Below are 10,000 nucleotides of genomic sequence, written 5' to 3' on the forward strand. Positions count from 1 at the left end.
TATATGTATGTATGTATGTACGAGCGTTTTATGCATCTCGCCAAAGTGCCAAACTTCGTTCGTCGTATCATGTTCGAGCTAAGACTCACGCAAGACATCCGTGTAACGATCGTCCGGTTTTTAACGTCCGTCCTCTTTTTCTCCTACAGCCGTTTCTCTTCTCTCGACGATTCCAGCGGTTCCCGGTACGGGAACTCACGCAAGTGAAAAAGCGAGCGAGACGTACCGTCGGGTGGGTGTGTGTGTTCGGGGACTGGACGACCGGCGCGACGTTAGGATGCGCGGTCCAGCGATAGACGACGAAGAGGCATGGGATGACCAACACTCTCTTTTCTCTATTCTCGAAGCGTCGAATTGCCATAAAAAAAAAATCACACGCGCGCACGACATAGTCGTACGCGCGTGTATACCTCGTCTCTCTCAAAGTTTTTTTCTCGAGCCTCGCCAAAGGGGATCGTCTTCTTCCTCGTCTACGATCTCTCCGACGACGACGACCGTACGAACAACTTCGTAACGGACTCACATGCGCATCTTCCTCGGGTACAGAAACGCTGCGGAAAACACCTCGAGCTTGTAGTTACAGCAGCACCCGTGTATAGCCGATCTTAGACACACGCTAGTTCGCACACGCGTTACATATATAATATGTAAGATTTCCGACGAACGTGGCTTTTCGGGAGCCAGGCGCGCGGGCAGAGAGATACACGACGACGGGGAAAATTCGTCCCGATACGAGTACGTGTACTCTCCGATCTCCGCGCGACGCTGGGGATCATACCTCCCTAAGTCGTCAGAGCGCTCGAAGAAATCTCGCGTGTGCGTTCCCGGATCTACGGCTGATACTTTCGGGGCTTGTAAAAAAGCACAGAGCGTGTAAAACGCAACGACGACCCATCGATGCGACGGTCCTCGTTGTTGTCAGTCGCTTTCGCGAAGAGACGGAGTGGGCATTCGATCCCTGGGGCTGTACGAGAGTCTTAAGAAAAGACGGTAGATTATGGCAAAGTTTCGCACGCCATCGAGTTTAGGTTTTTTTTTTGGTTCTCTCTTCTCTCCTCTCTCGACCGAGTTCCCATATTTGCTTTCTCTCTCAGTCTCGCCAAATATAATATTCTTTTAAGACGACGTCGGGGGCGCGGACCTTCGTGCGTCGAACACCGGCAAACGTAGCATATATCGCCTGATATGAAAAAAAAATCGGTCACGAGGAGAACACTACGAGTATATACGTTCGATAACCGATACACGAAGCGGTGCATAAGCGGGCGGTCGCCCTCGTAAGGACGACTCACGACGCCGCGAGCACTCACGCAGGTCCGTGACCGGTTCTCTCCGCTCTTATTCGTATCCCTTCGTATACCTTCGTCCGACTCTGAAACGTTCTCTTATAATTTTTAAGAAGAACGACGGCGGGTTGTCAAGGCAAGAAGGGACAGAGAGAGACAGAGGTAGAGTTTCGTAGTCTCCCGTGAACACGATAGATTATATATCGAGCATGCGTACGACTTGCACGGTCTCTGCACGACCGCGACGAACGCCGACGAGCGTCCAACAATCGCTCGTACGTCGCGTATGTTCTCTCCGTCCGCTCTTATTCGTATCCTCGTTCTTGTACCTTCGTCCGACTCTGAAACGTTCTCTTATATAAAGAAGAACGACGGCGGGTTGTTAAGGCAAGAAGGGACAGAGAGAGACAGATACGGAGAGTAACGATACGCAACGCAAGCAGTCTTAGGTTTACGTGAGCAACCCTCAGCCAGGCGTGGTCCAGGAATTGTATCCGTGGACCGCAATGTGCGTTCGAAATGTCGATGTTCATGTGTCCTGCAGTTCACACGTTGACGCGCAATTAGCTGCGTTCTTCATCGACCCACGAGCCAAGTGATCCACCGTTCAGGGTAATCTTTTATAAATTTACAACAGTTCAATACTCAAATGTACTCTTCTCGGTTCTAGCGAAGCCGAGTTCCGTCACGTTCGACCAACGGGAATCGAACGCGCAGAAGTCGCCATAGGATTGACGACACAAAAACGTTCGAAAAAAAAAGAAAACGACGAACGCGCGAAGATACGCGCGTTCGCCGGCCGGGCGTAAAGTACATTATGATATATAACAACCATCGAGATCGAAGCTCCGTTCGTCAGGAAACGACGGGGATATATACACCCGATTCTGAATCCTCTGTACAGCACACGATCTCGCGAACGAGTAAGCACGGTGGCTAGCCCATGTTATATATGTGTTTGATTCTACTCTCTCGTCCAATTATTCAAGAAACAGCGCGCGTGCATCTCTCCATCGTTCGGGTGATAGTAAAGATTCGATGGGATTCGCGCGGCCGTCCGCCTCGAGCGGTCTTTCGTCCCAATATCCAGAAGCAGAGTTTGAAAAACTCTAGCGACGGCACGGGTGTCCGACTCACGACATCGAGGTTTCGAAGCCGGCGATCCCCTCCGAACGGATGGCGACCACGCGACCGACTGAAAGCATGAAAAATCGACGAAAGATAGAACACATCTCCGTTCGGGTGGTGTTTTTTCTTTAAAAAAAAAAAAAAAAACAAAAATTCGATGGGACTCGCAGCCATCGTCCTCGCGCGGTCTTTCGTCCCGATATCCAGAAGCAGAGTTTGAAAAACTCTAGCGACGGCACGGGTGTCCGACTCACGACAACGAGGATAGACAGCCGGTCCCCTCCGAACGGGTTATGCGATGATAAACTCGATGAAACTTTAGTCTCGTTCAGGTAGTGTGTGTCTTGTAAATCAAAAATTCGATGGGACACGCATCCATCGTCCTCGCGCGGTCTTTCGTCCCAACATCCAGAAGCAGAGTTTGAAAAACTCTAGCGACGGCACGGGTGTCCGACTCACGACAACGAGGATAGACAGCCGGTCCCCTCTGAACGGTATATTATATATGAGATGATAGACGACAAACTGGATGAAACTTTAAGTCTCGTTCAGGTAGTGTGTAAATCAAAAATTCGATGGGACTCGCATCCGTCGTCCTCGCGCGGTCTTTCGTCCCGATATCCAGAAGCAGAGTTTGAAAAACTCTAGCGACGGCACGGGTGTCCGACTCACGACAACGAGGAAAGACAGCCGGTCCCCTCTGAACGGTATATTATATGAAACTTTAAGTCTCGTTCAGGTAGTGTGTAAGTCAAAAATTCGATGGGACTCGCATCCGTCGTCCTCGCGCGGTCTTTCGTCCCGATATCCAGAAGCAGAGTTTGAAAAACTCTAGCGACGGCACGGGTGTCCGACTCACGACAACGAGGAAGACAGCCGGTCCCCTCTGAACGGTATATTATATGAAACTTTAAGTCTCGTTCAGGTAGTGTGTAAGTCAAAAATTCGATGGGACTCGCATCCGTCGTCCTCCGCGCGGTCTTTCGTCCCGATATCCAGAAGGCAGAGTTTGAAAAACTCTAGCGACGGCACGGGTGTCCGACTCACGACAACGAGGATAGACAGCCGGTCCCCCTCTGAACGGTATATAATATGAAACTTAAGTCTCGTTCAGGTAGTGTGTAAGTCAAAAATTCGATGGGACTCGCATCCGTCGTCCTCGCGCGGTCTTTCGTCCCGATATCCAGAAGCAGAGTTTGAAAAACTCTAGCGACGGCACGGGTGTCCGACTCACGACAACGAGGATAGACAGCCGGTCCCCTCTGAACGGTATATAATATACATTATGCGGACGGTAGACGATCAACTAGACGAAACTTTAGTCTCGTTCAGGTGGTGTAAAAAAAATTCGATGGGATACGCACGCACGGCTGTCGTCGTCCCTCGAGCGGTCTTTCGTCCCAATATCCAGAAGCAGAGTTTGAAAAACTCTAGCGACGGCACGGGTGTCCGACTCACGACATCGAGGCTTCGAAGCCGGCGGCGTTCCCCTCTGAACGAACTTCGGCTAGACTAGTTACGAATCGTTGCTACACATCGTCTTCATCGTCGTCGTCGTCGACATCGACATCATCATCATATCATCATCATCATCATCATCATCATCATCGGTCATCGTCGCATAGCGGGCCAACATCCACGCGATGCGTCTTCGTTCTAGGTTACCCGATCCACGAGTATGTTACACGTGGTTTCGTTATTTCGAACGAAACGACATACGAAGAGCACACGCCCTTTGGGTAGGAAGCACGTTTCGAGAACGACGAGAGTTTCGATGAAAGAGACGAGAGAAGTCGACGCAGAAGGTATCCATGGATCTTCGAAGAGAACCTTCGAAGATGTATATCGGTATCCTTTCGCTCTGCGCGACTCGCTACAAGTTCTTTCGCTCTCGTCGACTCGTTCTAGACGCTTCGTTCGATCCCAAAGAGGAGTCTTCGATATGTCCCGTTGCTAGGAGGAGAACAAACGCAAACACAGACCACGAAACATAGAAGAGAATAGGCCGAGCATCGATCACTCCGACACGAGGCACTTTAGAGATTTTCTATTAGTTTGCATGGACTTTTATATTTCGTTTGTACGGTTTCCCACGATGCAAATACGAAATACGAGATCGTGACGGCGGGTCTTTCTGTGTACGGCCTCTCGCAGGCGCCACGACTGCATTTCTCTTTACACCTGGTTTCCATCGTAATTTTTTCGTTTGATATCGAGCCTTAACTTTTGTTGGCTCTTTCGAAGCTAGAGTTCCCTTTTATAGAATTTCATATATATATATATTATATGTTATATGTTTTATTCGGAGACGGCGGGTCTTTCTGTTTACGACCTCACGCAGGCGCCTCGAATAAGTTTCATTCGCATTTCGTTTTTATACTTGTATATATATATCTCTTCATCCCGATGATCGAGAGAGAGTGCCACCTTCTCTTCGTATAATTCCGTAGCTGGAGGGTCGTCTCCTCCTTAAGAATATTTCTATTCGTGCCAACGGAGGTTGCCAAGCTCCCTGGCGTTTTCGTTTGTTAAAGTATATAGCTTGTTAATACGTCGTATATACTTTCGTCGATACAGGAGGAGTACGGCTCCTTACCGACCATTGTGATATATATTTCATAGTTTTTATATGTGTTCAAGTCAAATTCTTTTTGGTATCGTATCGTTAATGATCCTTCCGCAGGTTCACCTACGGAAACCTTGTTACGACTTTTACTTCCTCTAAATGATCAAGTTTGGTCATCTTCCCGGTAACATCGGCAATGCTTATCACATTGGCCGCGCACCAGTCCGAAGACCTCACTAAATCATTCAATCGGTAGTAGCGACGGGCGGTGTGTACAAAGGGCAGGGGACGTAATCAACGCGAGCTTATGACTCGCGCTTACTGGGAATTCCTCGTTCATGGGGAATAATTGCAAGCCCCAATCCCTAGCACGAAGGAGGTTCAGCGGGTTACCCGGGCCTTTCGGCCAGGGAAAACACGCTGATTCCTTCAGTGTAGCGCGCGTGCGGCCCAGAACATCTAAGGGCATCACAGACCTGTTATTGCTCAATCTCGTGCGGCTAGAAGCCGCCTGTTCCTCTAAGAAGATTTGTTTGTACGTTGGTAGTAAAAAACCCACCGACCGAAGCCGGGGGCCTTCGAGATACCATAAGTTACGTCTATTTAGCAGGCTAGAGTCTCGTTCGTTATCGGAATTAACCAGACAAATCGCTCCACCAACTAAGAACGGCCATGCACCACCACCCACCGAATCAAGAAAGAGCTATCAATCTGTCAATCCTTCCGGTGTCCGGGCCTGGTGAGGTTTCCCGTGTTGAGTCAAATTAAGCCGCAGGCTCCACTCCTGGTGGTGCCCTTCCGTCAATTCCTTTAAGTTTCAGCTTTGCAACCATACTTCCCCCGGAACCCAAAAGCTTTGGTTTCCCGGAAGCTGCCCGCCGAGTCATCGGAGGAACTTCGGCGGATCGCTGGCTGGCATCGTTTATGGTTAGAACTAGGGCGGTATCTGATCGCCTTCGAACCTCTAACTTTCGTTCTTGATTAATGAAAACATTTTTGGCAAATGCTTTCGCTTCTGTCCGTCTTGCGACGATCCAAGAATTTCACCTCTAACGTCGCAATACGAATGCCCCCATCTGTCCCTATTAATCATTACCTCGGGGCTCCGAAAACCAACAAAATAGAACCGAGGTCCTATTCCATTATTCCATGCACACAGTATTCAGGCGAAGGTAGCCTGCTTTAAGCACTCTAATTTGTTCAAAGTAAACGTATCGGCCCACCTCGACACTCAGTGAAGAGCACCGCGATGGGATATTAGTTGGACCGCCCGCGAGGAGCTAAGCCCACCGATAGGACGTACCACATAATGCCAGTTAAACACCGCGAGCGGTGAACCGACACTGTGACACACAGATTCAACTACGAGCTTTTTAACCGCAACAACTTTAATATACGCTATTGGAGCTGGAATTACCGCGGCTGCTGGCACCAGACATTGCCCTCCAATTGGTCCTCGTTAAAGGATTTAAAGTGTACTCATTCCGATTACGGGGCCTCGGATGAGTCCCGTATCGTTATTTTTCGTCACTACCTCCCCGTGCCGGGAGTGGGTAATTTGCGCGCCTGCTGCCTTCCTTGGATGTGGTAGCTGTTTCTCAGGCTCCCTCTCCGGAATCGAACCCTGATTCCCCGTTACCCGTTACAACCATGGTAGGCGCAGAACCTACCATCGACAGTTGATAAGGCAGACATTTGAAAGATGCGTCGCCGGTGCTAGATGACCATGCGATCAGCACAAAGTTATTCAGAGTCACCAAAACAAACGATGGACGGACAGACGAGCCATCCGCCACCGATTGGTTTTGATCTAATAAAAGCATTCCTACCATCTCTGGTCGGAATCTGTTTGCATGTATTAGCTCTAGAATTACCACAGTTATCCAAGTAAATGTAGGTATGATCTAAGAAACCATAACTGATTTAATGAGCCATTCGCGGTTTCACCTTAATGCGGCATGTACTGAGACATGCATGGCTTAATCTTTGAGACAAGCATATGACTACTGGCAGGATCAACCAGGGATCTTATTCGTATAACAATTCTTATAAATTTCGTTTAAGTTCTCTTCGTGTCGTAGGTGGGACGTAAGCACCGTACGACGAGACTTTTCGTTCTTAAGATAGATATATCTATAAAATATATCTCCTAGCGACGTTCGAGATACACCCATAGTTCAGTAATAATCTTCGAACGCCGCTCGCAGCCACTTTGTAATTCTCAACTCCACCTCCTCTCTTCTCTCTCTCTCTTTCTCATAGTCTTATATAAAATGTTTAGAATCGTACTTCTAAAGGAACATTTCCATAATGCTGTCTTCGTGTAAAAAGACTTATTAGAATATCTTAGCGGTAAAGCACGTATACGCACCTCACGCTGAACGAACAAGCGCGTATCCCAGTGCGTCGCGCTGGACATACCGTAAGAATATTCTTTCAATCGGTAGAACATTTTCGGCAGAAGACATACTACGCAAAGATAGTACGCTCCTACCGCCTCATCGGATACTTCTGCGAAAGCAGAAGTTTTTATAGAAAGCAGACGGTTATACTCTTTTGAATGAATCGATGCTCAGTTAGTACAAGCACACACGCATCTAACAATTTTTGTTAGAATACGTACACACAGGTCACCAGCTTCCCGACTCAGGGGAACCTTGCCACGATATTTGGTCATTACGTCCAGGACAGCGACCCGCGGCGCAGCAGTGTAGAGAAAAAACCAGAACGAGAACGGAGGAACAGTCGAGAAATAGCGTAAAATACACTAAGACTCGAGGAGCGGTGACTGAATTCTCAACCGAGGCCGTAGAATAGCCACGCGCTCAACGCTGTTCCGACCGAACCGTCCGGCTCGACGTCTCTCTTATAGATACGAAAGCGCCAGCCGGAAGGCCGGCGCCGGCCGGGCTAGCGGCCGCGCGCTTACGGTGCAAAACCTCCGTAGCAACGTACCGTTCGGAAGGGACGCTGGAACTTAGTCTCGCGAACGCTCGATCACTACTATACAAAGCCAATATCCAACCATCGAAATACATTACCAGACGTTTTATTAACATAATAGAAATGCATTTTTACCAAAAAATTAATTTTTTTTTTCACCGAAAAATTGCATCAGTAAACATACTCTTTTATCGAATACGGACAAAAAATAAGTTTATAATCAATTACAATACGTTAAAATAAGTAGAAATATGCAAAAAAATATATACCTTGTAACGTTAATTAACGAAAAAATTAGAAAAATATCCCAGTCGTGTCAGTTCGACGAACGCTAATTTTTTGAAAAAATCGATAAAAATGTTTAATCCCGACGTATTTAATAGAGATAGAACGATTCCCGTAAAAAAATTTATACCTTGTAACGCTTTTTAACGAATAAACTCGAAAAAACTTTTTCGCCCTCGGAATTTTTCTAAGTCCCAACGTACCGGCTCGGAATTTTTCTATGTTCCAACGACCGGTCGTGTCGGTCCAAACGTTTTTATATCCGTCTGCCGACGATATAAACGCTTAATCCCGACGTATTTTATCGAGTTATAACGATTTCTTGAAAAATATTCGTACGTTATAACGCTTTTTAACGAATTAATCGAAAAAGAGTGTTCGGTCCGAAAATTTTCTAAGTACGAACGACCGGCCGCATAGGTCCGTTTTTAAAAATCGTTCTCGGACGGAAATAAACCATTAATCCCGACGTATTTCGTCGAGTTACGTCGATTTATGCAAAAAAATTCATACCTTGTAACGCTTTTTAACGAATAAACTCGAAAAAACTTTTTCGCCCTCGGAATTTTTCTAAGTCCCAACGTACCGGCTCGGAATTTTTCTATGTTCCAACGACCGGTCGTGTCGTCCAAACGTTTTTATATCCGTCTGCCGACGATATAAACGCTTAATCCCGACGTATTTTATCGAGTTATAACGATTTCTTGAAAAATATTCGTACGTTATAACGCTTTTTAACGAATTAATCGAAAAAGAGTGTTCGGTCCGAAAATTTTCTAAGTACGAACGACCGGCCGCATAGGTCCGTTTTTTAAAAATCGTTCTCGGACGGAAATAAACCATTAATCCCGACGTATTTCGTCGAGTTACGTCGATTTATGCAAAAAAATTCATACCTTGTAACGCTTTTTAACGAATAAACTCGAAAAAACTTTTTCGCCCTCGGAATTTTTCTAAGTCCCAACGTACCGGCTCGGAATTTTTCTATGTTCCAACGACCGGTCGTGTCGGTCCAAACGTTTTTATATCCGTCTGCCGACGATATAAACGCTTAATCCCGACGTATTTTATCGAGTTATAACGATTTCTTGAAAAATATTCGTACGTTATAACGCTTTTTAACGAATTAATCGAAAAAGAGTGTTCGGTCCGAAAATTTTCCAAGTACGAACGACCGGCCGCATAGGTCCGTTTTTTAAAAATCGTTCTCGGACGGAAATAAACCATTAATCCCGACGTATTTCGTCGAGTTACGTCGATTTATGCAAAAAAATTCATACCTTGTAACGCTTTTTAACGAATAAACTCGAAAAAACTTTTTCGCCCTCGGAATTTTTCTAAGTCCCAACGTACCGGCTCGGAATTTTTCTATGTTCCAACGACCGGTCGTGTCGGTCCAAACGTTTTTATATCCGTCTGCCGACGATATAAACGCTTAATCCCGACGTATTTTATCGAGTTATAAACGATTTCTTGAAAAATATTCGTACGTTATAACACTTTTTAACGAGTTATTTGGAGGGGATCTTTCGGCCTTTTCGTAGCGGTGCGAAAAAATTCTAAGTTCCAACGTCCCAGTCACGTTGGTCCGGAGGATGAAATTTTTCAAAAAAATAAGTGAAATCGCTACTTCGACTAGATTTCGTCGAAACGTAACGATTTCACGCAAAATTTCGATACGTTATAACGCTTTTTAGCGAGTTATTTCGAGTTGAACTTTCGGTACTTTCGTAACGGGGCGAAAAAATTCTAAGTTCCAACGTCCCCGGTCACGTTGGTCCGGAGGATGAAA

The 10,000-nt window shown here is 46.6% G+C and overlaps 2 non-coding genes across 2 annotated transcripts; both read right to left on the reverse strand.

The window, feature by feature from the left end:
* Positions 1–1,746: 1,746 nt before the first annotated feature.
* On the reverse strand, positions 1,747–1,901 carry LOC126877700 (5.8S ribosomal RNA). The gene has a single exon (XR_007695255.1). It is a non-coding gene; the product is annotated as a 5.8S ribosomal RNA (ribosomal RNA).
* A 3,179-nt stretch (positions 1,902–5,080) lies between these two features.
* Positions 5,081–7,006, reverse strand: LOC126877696 (small subunit ribosomal RNA). The gene has a single exon (XR_007695253.1). It is a non-coding gene; the product is annotated as a small subunit ribosomal RNA (ribosomal RNA).
* Positions 7,007–10,000: the final 2,994 nt, after the last annotated feature.

The sequence above is a fragment of the Bombus huntii genome, unplaced genomic scaffold (assembly GCF_024542735.1).
Source record: "Bombus huntii isolate Logan2020A unplaced genomic scaffold, iyBomHunt1.1 ctg00000219.1, whole genome shotgun sequence".
Taxonomy (NCBI): Eukaryota; Metazoa; Arthropoda; class Insecta; order Hymenoptera; family Apidae; genus Bombus; species Bombus huntii.